Genomic DNA, 15,562 nt, shown 5'->3' on the forward strand with positions numbered 1-15,562 from the left:
TTTCATGATTATTTCACACAGAATTTATGAAATGTGTTCACAATATTGAGAACATCCCAAGGGCTTGAGATATAGGCAGAGCAGGCATTCTGAGGTTGACTTGAGGCTTGGGGAAGGAAGCAGAGTATTAAGTGGCACACCTACCCATGATTCATTAGAGACCTAGATCCCAAGTCTGCTTATTTCCAGTCCGGTTCTCTTTCTACTACTTTGCAGTAACTTTTTCTCAAAAGCAGAATGGAAGCAGAAGCTAAATTATGTACAGGAACAAAGAGAATGTTCCTGTAGTCAGGGACTGAAATACATTTATATAACAGTGTGTTGAAAATTTGGTTGAATTCATGGACACTTTACTTGAAGAGGCTCAAGGATATAATCTCCTTCCCTAATAGAAAACCTACTGAGGAAGTCATTCTTTATGCCCAAAAGATCCAATGATGGAAAGTACAGAAGAACTCACCAGGATTTCTATTTAAACTTGAAGTAGGAGACTAGGAAAGAGGTTGTTAGGGCAGCCATCCTACAGTTCAACATAAAGGTTTAGGGACTTTGAACTGATTACAGGAGCTTTCCGGGAGGTTTTTGAAGTGGTACTATGTTTTTTACTCAGTCTTATTATCCAAGAAATGCTGGGGAAATAGACACAGAGAGTTCTGCTTTTCCTCAGGCTTTAATATTATTAATTATTTTGGTTTACCTACAGGACATGAGACACAGGTATTTAACAGTTAAAATTAAAACTGCAGTACTGAAAATTACAACAAAAATCAGTTGAGATTAATTGTTGGATTTAAATTCCAAATGAAGATGAAATCAAAAAAGTTTTCATTGAAATATATGTCCTTTAAAATTAAAAAAGTACAAGGACTTGTTGATTATATGTGCCCAAGTGTGTGTTACGTGTGCATGTGTGTGCACTTGGGTGTGGCTTCCAATTCACACTGTTAAGGATTTAATGTGAAAATGTCCCATCTTCTGATATTTGTAAGAATTAGTCTATCAAGTTAGTTGGTTTACAACTCATACCTCATCTTGAGGAGACAAATAATTAGGCAACTAGACAGTTATCTATTAACTGAAAATAAAATGCTAGGGGCTTTAGTGAGGCTAGACTGAAGAATTTAGAGCAACAACTCAGAGCACCTCAACTCAGTAGCACAGAGGCAAAGGCTACTCTTGGCCGGAAGTCTCTTGGAGGACAGGAATGTGTGAAATGGAACAGTGACAACCACGGTAACTTGCTAAGGTTTCCTAGGGCTGAGTTTTAACAGGTCGCCAGAAAAGCTAGGTATGCTTTTAGATCTCCTATTTGATTATCACAATAGCCCAGTAAGAAAAGTATTATTATTAACTTTTAATGTACAATAATCGCTCTGTGTAAGAAGTTCCATGACTTGCTCAGGATCTGAGATTTGAATCCCAAAATCCAAATCCAATCCAATTCAAAGTCCTCTCTTTATTTAACTTCATTAATGCTTGGATTGAGCTCTTTTATAGATCTGAAAATTTGACTCTGGCTAGGCCTTTTATTTTTTTATATATTATGCTTAACTTCAAGTCTCGACCGGATGAAAAAACAGTGTTAACCAAAGGGTTATTTTTATGTGAGAAAACACAGACTCTCTCCCTGTCTCTCTTTCTGTGTGTGTGTGTGTGTGTGTGTGTGTGTGTGTGTGTGTGTGAATTAGCTTTTATTTTATCTCTTCCATTGTGTATTGAAATGATATCAACACTGATTTTATCTGGAGATTAATATGTCATGTGATTAAAAATGTCTGTCATGTGTTCTATTAGCTTAGGCTTCTTTAACAAAATGCCACAGACTGCTTAGCTAAAACAACAGAAATTTATTTTCTCACAGTTCTGGAAGCTAAAAAGTCCTAGACCAAGATGTCGTGAGGGCTGCTTTCAGTGAAGGTGATCCTCCTGGCTTGGCGAAGCCTGCCTTCTCGCTTGGTCCTCACATGGCCTTTTCTCAGTGTGGGCGAGGAGACAGCTCTGATTATCTATCTTTTCTTTATAAGGATACCAATTCTCTTGAATTAGGTCCCCACCCTCATGGCCTTTTTTACCTAATTATCTCCTTAAGAGATCTGTCTCCAAATATAGTCACACTAGAGATTAGAGCTTCAACTACTGGATTTTGGGGGGCCACAATTCAGTCCATAGAATTTTATGCCCCCAAAATATTTGCTAATAGAACTAAAGAATGCTAATTATGATATGACATGCACATATGCTGTGTTTACACAGAAATTTATGTCGGTGGAGATTTTTCATATAGTACTCTTACTGTATAATAATGGAAATAATTTGAAATAGTTCCTGAGATTTAAAAGCAACTTCACACATCCACTAATGAGATATAAGAAGATAAATTTGAAGCAGGTGTTAACAGCAACAATCAAACTCCATTTCAAACTTGCAAGAAAAACTGGATGGTGGTTAGAATAAGAAATATGTATGAAATAGCATTATGACTTTTCTAACCTTAAATCTAAGACTTCTACTTGTAAGCACTCTAAAATTGGAATGCCAAGACCATTTTATTTTTTTAAAAGTACATTTAATTGATTGCAAAAATTTAGTAATACTGTGGTGTCTTACTACTTAGAATATATTTAAAATATTTCAAACATATTGAAATTTCAAAACACATTTATCCCTTTACTGGTAGTGTATTTTGGTAGCTGAATACATAGGCTATAGAATTTAACTTCAGGTTCAAGTTCTGGTTTTACCAGTTACTAACTATCTAACCTTGGGGAATTTACTTATGTGATCTTATGTTTAATGTGAGGATAATGAAAGTGCCTACTTATTTGGGTTGTTGTGAAATACAATGAAATAATTTCTGTTAAACACTAAGGAGAGTATCTATTTCAATTAATGTTAGTTGCTATTGATATTCCCAAACAATTCATAGTAGATTTTTTTTTTTTTTTTTTTTTTTTTTTTTTTTTTTTTTTTTTTGAGACGGGGTCTTGCTCTGTCGCCCAGGGTGGAGTGCAGTGGCCGGATCTCAGCTCACTGAAAGTTCCGCCTCCTGGGTTTACCCCATTCTCCTGCCTCAGCCTCTCGAGTAGCTGGGACTACAGGCGCCCGCCACCTCGCCCAGCTAGTTTTTTTTATTTTTTAGTAGAGACGGGGTTTCACCGTGTTAGCCAGGATGGTCTCGATCTTCTGACCTCGTGATCCACCTGGATAGTATATCATTTTAATATTAAAAAATACACACTGAGGTGTATATACATTTTTGAGCTATTCAAATATATTTCTAATTAGAGATATCTAATCTGTCTACCACAGTGTGTGTATAGAGATAATTTACAGATTTTGTTAATATTATGGGTGTAAACATTGTTTTAGTTCCTTACACATTGAGAAAATGTTACACAATGACATAAAAGACATCTCGGGTTCTACAAAAACACTTTTGTGTGTGATGTGTACAGATTCTCTAGGGTAGTGCTAGGTAGCATGGTCTGTTATCACTGGGCTATTCTTCCCCTTTACAATTTGGGAAAATCATTTTTGTAGCTAGTTGAAGTGAAGAATTTGATGGGTATGAGTCCTTTACTACTTGTAAGCCCTGAAGTGCTATGTTCGTTAACTTCTCTGAGCTGCTTAGAATTAGCTGGTAGAAGCAAGTTTGCAAAACCTAGAGGTTCTCTAAGTGTTATCTAGGAGTTCTTGAGACTTGTTTACTGACTTCATGAGGTCAAACTGTCTTTCTAATAATACTAGATCTTCTTTGCCTTTTTTGCTGTGTTAACATTTACCCTGATGATACCATAGTATTAATCAAGGCAGTGAAGCCAAACTGTACTGAGAGTTTTGTTTCAGGATGCCCTTGAGAAAGGAGTAAAAATTAACAATTTTATTAGATCCTGATCCTTGAGACTATTTAATATTCTGATTTTAATATTCTGTGACAAACAGGAATATTTCGAAAGCACTTCTGCTGCATACTAAAATATGATGGTTTATTACTCAAAAAAATGTATGTGACCTCATGAGTCACAAGGTAAATTAGTCACATTTTTTTTTTCTTTGAGCACTGTTTATACTTGAAAGAACAACTGACAATCTATGGTTATGCAGACTAGGATATATGGAATATATTTTTTCAAAAGCGAAAAAAGTGAGCCTGTCACTTCAAGGAAAGCAACTGATGGTACTTATGATAAAAATTTCAAACAAAAATTAGAATTTAACACTTGTTTCCCCACGTTGAATTTGACACTTTCCCAATACCTAAAGATTTTTCTAATGTGATCTGTAGTAATATTTACAAACGGGTTTTTTTGTACTATATAATTCAACATGCCAATATTTGAAGCACCTTTATCACTCAGTGTTCCAAAATTCTCCAAATATCATTTCACGGTGTTATAAAAATTATGCACAGCTAGATAAAACATTTATTAAAAGTGAAAAAAGATTATCACAAAACATTGACTAATGACTTAATATAACATGGAGTTATAGGACCAATGCGTTCATGTGCCCACTGCACAGTAACAGACCAATTACACTGAGAAATCAAGGTTTGCATCAGAGAGTTTAATGATTGCCAGGTGCCAAGGAAAGAGGCGGGAGGAGACCTTCAAATCCATCTCCCTGAGGAATTCTGGACTGGGGTTTTTAAGGGGATCTGGGAGGATGAGGGACTGAAAATTGGGTTTGTTGATTGACTAGGGAGAGGAGTATGAAATCATCAGGATATGGAAGCTGCATTCTTTGATGAATCAGCTCCTTGTGGGGTAATTCAGACCAGCTGATGCACATAGTTTCACTGTTGTACAGGACCTAAAAGAATACATCAGAGGGAAAACTTAATGTTTCATAATGTTCAAGCCATTATCTATAGAGCAGTTTAGGGGAACTATAATCTTGCAATAGGGTCTGTGTTATTCCAGGACAACAGGCACAAACAGCTTTTAGGAAGCAGTTTACAGTATGCTGACTTCGTGATTAATGCTGAATGTGCTGCAAGCTTGGTTGATTTTTATTTCTCCCCATCCCTTCTTCCAAGATTAATTTTATAAGGTTTATAAGTTATAATTAATTTATTAATTTTATAAACTTTATAAAATTTTATAACTAAAATTTATAACTTTATAAATTTATAACTATAAAATTTATAAACTTTTATAAATTTTTTAAAGTTTATAAATTAATTTTATAAAGTTTCAATAGTATGAAGTGTTCATCTTCTATAAGTTCAGAGTCCACATTAGAAATTACCACAGGTTGAGTTTTGGTATAGTGTCAATGAAAAATATACTCTGTTTTCCTAAAAGGTTAAAATACTCTTTGATTTTCAGACTATATTCTTGAGTAAGATCAAATTTTCCTCATACAGTTCAACAAAGTCGGCATACTGAATCAGATTCAATGCTGAAGTATTTGAGAAAGTCTATGTTCTATTAACCCAGACATTAAAAAATGTGAACAATGCTATTCTTCTCACTATTTTGTTTGGGGAAATACAGTTATTTTAAATAAATAATATGTTATTTATACTAACATGTAAGAGGTTTATTTCTGTTACTTTTAAATGAATTTATTTTAAATGAATTAATACATAAGAATTAAAAATACTGTTTTAATTTCTGAATGTGCTAAATGTCAATAGACATAACCTACATAAACAAAAGCTTTCGGGATCCTCAATGTCTTTTAAGAGTGAGAGAGGTTCTGACACCAAAATGTTCGTAAACCTCTGATAAAATCTGAAACTCTCCTGGAAGTTAGTCCCTCAATGTGAATGTTAAGGGCTGGTAGGGCTCACCTTTGTGATTTTCTGTGTTTTGTCATTTACAGTACTAATTGCTGTATTTCTAATATATGTCAAATCTGAATGGAAAATATCCCAAGGAACTGGCATGCAGCTGGACTTTCAGAAATTTCACTTTTTAAAAATTTTGATAGATTTTTAAAAATTTCCACATCCACCAAAGCAGTCTCAATGTTTAATACACACTTATACTTGCAAAATGCAAGTTCATATACTATAATGACTGTTTATTATTTGTTGTCATCTTATGTAGCAGAAAGATGATTCCAGTACATTGTCAAGATTCAGATTTAAAATTTTAAATTAAGAAACCTACAAAAGATATGAATTAGTGGAAATCCATGGAAAGTCTTTCAAATTCAGCACGTAATTATGTTTCCAATTTTGGAGAAAATATGTAAGTTTTAATCTACAGGATTTTTAAAAGTTGGATGGGAGCGTGCATGCTCTTCTTGCCAACAAATCCATTATAACTTAAAGATGGGAAAAACAGAATGTTTGGAAAATTCTTGTGACAGTCACTCTAACGAAGGTATCATCCTTGCTTGTTGTTATCACCAGTGCATGTATGATACATGAGGTAGAAAGTTGTGACTGAAAACTACCTCTGGGCCACCTTCTCTGTTCCAGAGGAAGTAATACTCCCTTCCCTACTTTGAGGAAGTCATTCAGTTTTGATACCATGCTTTGCACGTAAATCTCTGTCTATTGGATCCTCATCCAAGTGATCAGAGTGATGCTTGATTGGTTGGTTGTTAAAATAAATTTTTGCGAAATAAGGTAGAGAGGAGAATTATCCTTAGATAACATCTGAATGCCTGGGAGAGAAAATAAAGACACAGCTGTCTCTCTGCTTTAGTCTCCGTCTCTTGGTGTCCTGAAATATCCATCTTATTACAAAAAAAAAGAATCAAAATAAGGAATAAACACAAGAAGAGTCATCATTTCTAATATTGCCAAGTCATAAGACAGCAATATGCTCTACTAAATTATGCATATTTAATTTAATTTCTTTAAAAATAAAATTTGCTATTTTGATGTCAAAAATACAAAACAAATACAAAAATATTTGTCACAAGGATGTCTCATTCAAATTGTAAACAGAAGTGGACAAACTGAGTTTTGTCTTTTGAATCACATTGATTATTTTCTTCTACTTTATTTTTACTAAAATGAATGCCTTGATCTTGAGTGTTTCTTAAAATTCATCTTAAAAGTGAAGCAATTTTGTTTTTATCCCTTTGCATAGTCAAGAAGTTTGTAGAGGAAGAAAAAGTATAAAATCTGACATTGAAGGGTAGCCTCCCTCAAAGACATGAATAATATTGTATTTTAGACAGGATGATCTAGATGTGAAAGGGCCTTAAAGGGTAGAGGGATGCCCCAAATCAGAAGGCCTTTTGGGGGTCTCCCAAGAAGGTCAGAAGCATTGAGTGTGTAATAAGTGGGGGCCACTACAGCAACCATTATCTTCCCTCTGACAGAGCCGCTCACTGACCTGGCATGCTGGCAAATGGAGAGGAAAACTCTCCACCAAGATGTAAATTCCCCATACTGGTCCCTCATGAATATCTTGTCTCCAGGATTCAAGCCAGTGACCTGGAAAACAAGGTTCCTCCCCAATCAAAATGACAAGCAGAGTTTGTTTCTTGTTAGGAAGACTACGAGGTGTGTAAAAAAATTATGATTTCTGAGGGGAAAAAAATGAGATGTCACACAGAGCAAAATATTACTTTCAAATGGTCCTCTGCAGTTCTTTTGAATGGCAGCTGTTAAGAATTCAATTGTGTGTATGACACACTGGAATCCAGAATGGAAGTTCTGTTGGGGGGCAGGAATGAATAGAAATGTTCGATTTAAATACTAATTTGAGATTATTTGAATATCTGTCATTCTTTTTAGCCTAAAGGTTAATTCTTGAAGAAATAACTTCCATTAGTAACACAAATTCTAACCTTGTCAAATCCTCTTATGTAATGCATCAGTGCTGAAAGGCATAGTCTTGCAAAACTGAATCTTTAAATATGTAATCTTGGTTTGTAGACAATGTTTTCCTCAAGAAGTTTCATTGATTTATCAGTTATTTCTTTATAGAGGATCCATTAAGGTATGCTCTATTGCTAATATAAAATAATTATGAATCATCAATTATTAAAATGTGGAAACTATTGAAATTATAAAAAATACCCAGTATTATACATTTCAATAAATGGGATGTCTAAAAAATTTGCATATACACTATGTATAGCAAAATAATGCCTTAGGTTTGGGTTATATTTTGGAGAGCTTATTTATTTAAAATATTCTCTTTATTTCTAGCAATTATTTTTCTTTCTTTGAAATAATACACAAAATTGCAACTCAATTAAGACAAATAAATTATTCTGCCCCACCATAACCAAGTTGAAGCAATAATAAAGCATGCAACATATGTGCACCAATCATAGCAGGACCTCTTCTGTCTGCCCAAGAGGAGTATTTACACATATATTCAGTAAGATAAAATTTAAAGAGGGGATTTGGGGATTTCTAATTCATATGGATAAAATTTTTCTTAGAAAAATAATATTTAAATATTCTTTATTTTAAAAACTTTTTGTGAATGTGGTGATATTTACATCATTTTTTTTTTTTTTTGACAGTCTACCTTTTCCTCCCTAAAATGTTTTTTAACTTATTTATTTATTTTTTTTTTAGATGGAGTTTCACTCTTGTTGCCCAGGCTGGAGTGCAATGCCATGATCTTGGCTCACCGCAACCTCTGCTTCCCGGGTCCAAATGATTCTCCTGCCTCAGCCTCCCATGTAGCTGGGATTACAGGCATGAGTCTCCACGCCCGGCTAATTTTGTATTTTTAGTAAAGACGGGGTTTCTCCATGTTGATCAGGCCAGTCTCGAACTCCCGGCCTCAGGTGATCCACCCACCTTGGCCTCCCAAAGTGCTGGGATTAAAGGCATAAGTCATCACACCTGTTGTGAACTGTGCATGTGAGGGATCTAGGTTGTGCACTCCTTATGAGAATCTAGTGTCTGCACTAAAATTTCTATTTTAACTGAAAAATAGAATTGTAAATATTTACAGTACAGCATGTTGTTTTGATAAGCATATACATTGTGGGATGGCTAACTCAAGCTATTTAAAATATGAATTATGTCACAAACCTATCATGCTTTTGTAGTGAGAACACTCAAAGTTTATTCTCATCAATTTTCAAGTGTACATAAAAATGTACTTTAAAAATTATGAATGAGACATAATCATTGCACATATTTGTGGGGTACAATGTGATGTTTCCCTACACACATATAAATTGTGTAATGATCAAGTCAAAGAGTAATTAGTATAGCCATCATCTTAAACATTTATCAGTTCTTTGTGATGAGGACATTTCAAAACCTATCTTGTAGTTATTTTGAAACATACACTAACATGCTGTTAACTCTAGTCATACTGCTAGGCAGTAGACCACCAGAACTTCTGTCTTCTAACTGTAGCTTGTACTCATCTTCCAATCTCTCATCACCCCCTTCATCCTCTGGTAATTATAATTCTACTCTCCACTTATATGAGAACAAATTTTTAGATTCCATATATGAGTGAGATCATGTGGTATTTGTCTTTCTATGCCTGGCTTTAAAAATCTACTTTTGAAATCACAGAATCACAATATGAAAGACAAAACAAAAATGAAAACAAATATTTTGGAGATGTCACTAGAAATTTTGTACACACACATGTGCACACATAGACACACACATAGTTTCCCCTTGTTATTTCCATATGAAATTTTTGTTTTATATATTGCAGTTTTCTTTTTTTAACTTTTGTATTAAGCATAATCTGAATGCAAATTATATTCATATTGTTATAATTTTTTGAGAGTTGGAAATTGTCTTCCAAAATATTTGCTCAACACGTGGAAGTCTTTGGGCTCCACCATCAATAGTATGAGTGGTTTTGATGTTTTGGAGTTATTATGAGCCATTTTTTTGGAAAACTACTATTTAAATTTGCACACAGAGCTTATACAGAATGAATATGTTAATGAGCTCCAGCCATGGATTGCACACTCATATTATCATCAATTGTGCATGAAATTTTTCCAGACTATTTGTTCAGAAAATAAGAACTAAATTATGCATTCAACTTAGATTCAGGCATAAAAATAGGTTTCCACAAATATTTTCAGATGTCAATTTTTTTTGTGTGCAAATACTATACAACCTTTTTATATGGTATTTTCACTTTATTGGATTAAAATCAAGATTGAAAAAAAAACTAGTTCATGGCATGTCACAAAAGTACAGGCTGATTTTTCCCACTCTTAAATCATACCCTAGAATATTGCAATTCACTATTGTTTATAAAACTATCATAAGCTTAGCTTCTATTTGTTTCAGTGTCATGAAAAATCTACCTTCAGTCTAAGAAAACCATTCATTCAGTAAGCATTATAGTACTATCCTAGGGTTTCCATTGATTTTATGTTTGAGTTTTCAAGGGATTTTAAAATATCAGACTACGTTCATCTTCTTGACATCCACATAAAAATAACCAATAGCGTCAGATCAAAGGATAATTTATCATTATAATTTAGTGAAATTTAATATTGGAAGAATAAAAAGTCAAATAAATGTCCTCTTTTCTCTGGCTAGAACTAAAAATTTTCTGATCCAAGATTGTTAATTTCACTGATGAGCTCCTTATTTCATTATAACCAAATAATAAAAAGTCGAAGTTAGCTGATGGTTGGGGTGATTCTTCATTCTTCTCCACATGGGTCAGAGATAGAGAAAATGTTTTCATGTAGTGCGGTTAAGGATCCTAAGCCTTACCCTGAGGGATCCTTCCTTTTCCTTATTGTTGTTTCAATTGTTCATTTAATAAAAGATAATAAACTACAAAGCAGATGCAGATGAACCAAGACCTCTGTTTTTACATGAGGAAAGGATGGGAGGCCTGTAGTAATGGCTGAATAGTGGGATATTTTCTTAAATCCAGAGCTTTAGACCCCACATACTCACTCTAAGGGTGTGTGAATTGGCTTCCATTGCAACTTAGACACCTGCCATCAGGAAATGTTTGAGCTGGAGCAGCAGTCCCCAACCTCTTTGGCACCAGCAACCAAGTTCGTGGAAGACAATTTTTCCACAGACGTGGGCGTGGGTGGGTGGGTGGTAGGCAGACACTAGATTCTCATAAGGAGTGCACAACCGAGATCCCTCACATGCACAGTTCACAACAGGATTCACATTCCTATGAGAATCTAATGCCACCGTTGATCTGATAGGAGGCGGAGCTCAGGCAGTAATGCTTGCTCTCCTGGCCTGCTGTGAGGCCCAGTTCTCAACAGGCCACCGACTGGTACTAGTCCGTGGCCCAGAGGATGGGGACCCCTAAGCTAAACAGAGCCATAAAGAACACAGTCTGATCTTCTTACCATGCTTACTGATAGCTGTGGAGGCTCTGAGGTGGCTGCAGATATGGCTTCAGTGGCTTCTCAATAAACTTGTTTATACTTCAGATTATACTTCAAAGTTGACTGTAGCTGAAATTGCAAAAATGCAACTATTATTTTTTATAGTAAATAAGAAAATAAAGTCTCTAAATGGTCTGATTCAGTTAAAATGTTTGCTAATTAATTTAGTGAGTGGAAATACCCTAAACAGCCTTGATGTTTACAGCTTTGATGTAGAGATGGCCTTAAAAAGATATTTCACAGGCTCAGGGACAGTGTGTGTTAAAATTATGAAGTGGGTAAAATTTGTCATTGGTGTCATCACTTTCATAAGAAGCTCTCTCCTTCCCCCACATTTTCTTTCCATGGGAGTGAATCTTCCCTTTGACTTTCCCAATTGAATAAACTCCCTGCCAGAATGTCTACTGCTTCCCAACCCTCCTAGTGACTCCATTATCTATGGTATGCACTCTCTGGGCTGACCTCTGATGCCAATCTGTTCTGTGCTGTCCCTATCTTTCTGTCAGATTAAAGTTTATCCCTAGGTAGCTGTCTTTGCCAAGGATTGTTTGATTGTAAGAAAGAAACCCACTATAACTTATCTAAGCAAATGGGAATGGCCATCTGTCCAAAGCCAGGAGCAGATATTGCAGCCATACCTTATGTGGAACTTGAAAAAAACAAAAAACAAAAATCTGGGAAGCCATCTATTAAATATAATAAAAGCAATTATCCTCTCCATCTGCTTTTCACTGAAGAAGCATGTGTATACACTTCTTCTCTCCAATACATATTTTTTTTCCTTTATCTCAGACATTATCCTCTGCTTATTTACAGAGGATGATTTACCTTAACTTGCTCTGCAAATGACCTCCATATTTGGGGCACCTCACTTTACAGATCTGGTTCCTGAATTTGATTGACATGATCTCTAAACCAACTGCAATTTTCTCAGAGAAAGAATCTGATGGGCCCAATGTAGCCCTTGGGTTAAGTGTCCATCTTTGTATCATTCAGTTATGTCTAGAAAGAAAGTGGTATGTGTTAGAATGTTGAGGAATAAAAGGGGAAGAAAGGTAGTTTGGCCATGAAAGGCACTCTGAGACTTTTTTTGTTCCTGCACAGCTTTGTTGCCCTTTTTTTTTTTTTTCGATTAAGAGATTGTTAGGCAAATTGATTAGATAATCTGTGTTAGTGTGTTCATACGGTGCTAGCGAGTTACTTTCTGATAGAGTTTTTTTTGCTTTTCTGTGACTCTGTAAGAACTTAGACCATAAGCTCAAATGTTCCCAAGGGACTGGATCAAAAATTATATAAATGAAAGTGTCCGCGTATAAGACAATTGTCTGTGGAGGAGCTTTTGGCCAACTGGGGAAGACATGCTCAGTGTAAAGTCATTACAAATCATTAAATTATGTGTAAAGTAATTGAAATTGCCTGGTGTTCAGAAGTAGTCTACGACCTGCTATTTTGTGATTCCTGATCTGAAAGCTCTTCTGTAATTCAAAAGGATGGCTCTAATGGCGGCTTTAATTGGCATCTTAAAAAGCAGGTGAAAAGGTAGTACTGTCTTCTAGGTTCTCTACAGTCTAATAGGAAACCTTCTGCTAATAGGAGTTGGAAGACCTGAATTCTAATCCCAACTTTGCCACTTTCTGATTTTAAGATTTACTATAAAGATTTATTTTTGGGGATTCATGGGAAAAGGGGTGACTGTCGAATGGTTTACTGATGAGTTACTAGCTTATCAGAATCAGCGATGGTGGGAAGGGGAGGTGAATGACAAAGCAAAGTTCAACAATCTTAAAGTATCTGCAAGGGGTTTCTAGGAATCTGTATTTTTAAAACTCCCCGGATGCTTTTAATGCAATTGTGACTATGACTGCATTTAGGAAACTGACTTAGCTGATCTCTTCATTCTGACAACCTAAGAGACAGACAGAATTCTAAGACTGGTCTTTTCTCATGGGCTGTTCTGCTTGAAATCTGAGACTGCCATATTGAGTAAAACTAGACTTTCCTTGGGACAAATGAACACATCTGCCATTATTTTCTCCAACAGACGCTAATATTAGGGATTTTTGTTTTCCTGCATGTTAAAGCTTGCCTCAGCTAGGGATCAATCAGCTCTTCTTTTCAACCATTAATTCTTGATTCCTGGCTTATCATGCTGTTTTCATCTGACTATTTTATAACCTTACACTGTCTACTCTTCACAAAGTTACCTTCTTATTTGTGAGTCCAAAAAGACTTTATTCAATGCAACCTTTCTTAGCTAGATGTCTCTAAAGGCTCAGTTTCATTCATACAATTATCTTGTAGGTTTTTTTTTTTTTTTTTTTTTTTTAAATCAGATCTTACTTGTAGTTATACATATTTCCAATATTAAACTGAAATACTTGATTTATTTTTCTGGGATTTTTCTTTCCCAATATATTTTATTTTTGTGGGGCAGAAACTGTACTTCTTTATTTCTCTAATACTGGTATGTAACATATTGACTGAAAAAATATACATTTCTGAATAATGGGTGAATTAGTGACCTGAAAACTGCTGCCACCAATGTGTACATCATCATCATCATCACCACCACCGCCACTACCATCACTATATGCATAAAAGAGTTTTTATATGTATATTTCACTTATTTTTCACAAGAATAAAATGAGACATAGTGGCCTATTCCTATATCCTTCTTTTTCAAATGCGAAATTTGGGTACTCTATAGCATAAAATAAATGGACGCAGGTCAATATGTCGATAAGCAGCAGAGTCAGAGTCTGAATCTAGTCTGACTTTGGAGCCCGAGGTCTTAACCACAAAGATATACTTCCTGCAACATTTATTACAGTTGCTCTGCAGTCTGGAGTAAAGATTTGTTAGGCTGCTTTAAGGTCAGGGTCACCAAATTATTCACAAAAAGAAGAGCAATAGAGATATTTGTTGCTTCCCAGTTACCACTCACACAACCCTAGATTCTGTGGTCTTTTCTCCTTTTTCACTTCATGGCTGCAACTATGTGCAAGCTATGGTCAAGGCAAAGTCACAGTGATTCTGGGTTATGTTGTGAAAGCCAGGAAGAAAATACACTATTCTGCCAGTAATATATCAACAAACCTATTAAAACAACAAAACAAACAAAAACAACACTCCAGTTGCACATAACCATCATAGTGAGCTAGATGATCAAGGAAAAAAATAAAGCGGTTAATTCAAAATAATTAGCATTGTTGTATCACAAATGTATAAATTAACACATCCACTGCTAACTGAAATTTCTTATGAGTGTTGGTCAGCTTTCTTTAAAATACTCTGAAATGTCCTTTATGACTGAGGCAGACCTATATGTCTGATCTCTCTATCATACATCCCTCTCTCAGATCTTTTTCTATCTAGCTGAAGTCCCAAAACAGTAACAGCAACAGCAGTTGACCTGTTTTGAAAGTTTATTTTGTATCAGATACTTTACGTGCATTGTTTTATTTCATCCCAAAATAACCCTGTCAATAACAAATTAATACTATTTGCTCTTCACAAATGAGGACCTTGTGGCTTAGAGAGATCAAGTAAATCTGCAATAACATGTAACTAGTAAATGGAAGAAATGACATTTAAATAAAAGTCTGTCTGATTTCAAAGCCCATGATACTGACCATTGCTCTGTCCTCTCATCATTCTGCTAAGTGCTCATCATTTTGCTAAGTGCTTCATATTTTCATGCCTTTGCATAGGCTTCTGGCATTACCATGGTTGCCTTCCCCGCTCATCTACCTGGCTTTCTCCTGCTCATCCTTCAAAAACCAGCCCAGGCATCACCCATCTGGAAAGCCTTCCTTGCCTGAGAGGTGACAAGGTGCTAGCAGCCCTCGCTCTTGGCACCTCCTTGGCCTAGGCATCCACTCTGGCGGCGCTTGAGGAGCCCTTCAGCTTGCCACTGCACTGTAGGAGCTCCTCTCTGGCCTGGCCGAGGCCAGAGCCGGCTCCCTCTGCTTGTGGGGAGGTGTGGAGGGAGAAGCGCGGCTGGGAAATGGGGCTGCGCGCAGTGCTCACAGGTCAGTGAGAGTTCCGGCGGGTGCGAGTGGGGGCTCAGCTTGCCGCACTCGGAGTGGCCAGCCTAGAGCCACAGGCCCAGGGCAGTGAGGGGCTTAGCACCCGAACCAGTAGCTGCGGAGGTTGCACCGGGTCCCCCAGTACTGCCGGCGTTGTCCTCAAATTCTTCAGCTGCCTCCCCTTGGGGCAGGGCTAAGGACTTGCAGCCCGCCATGCCCAAGCTCCCCCCTCCACAGTGGGCTCCCGAGGC

The sequence above is a fragment of the Piliocolobus tephrosceles genome, chromosome 4 (genome assembly GCF_002776525.5).
Source record: "Piliocolobus tephrosceles isolate RC106 chromosome 4, ASM277652v3, whole genome shotgun sequence".
Lineage (NCBI taxonomy): Eukaryota > Metazoa > Chordata > Mammalia > Primates > Cercopithecidae > Piliocolobus > Piliocolobus tephrosceles.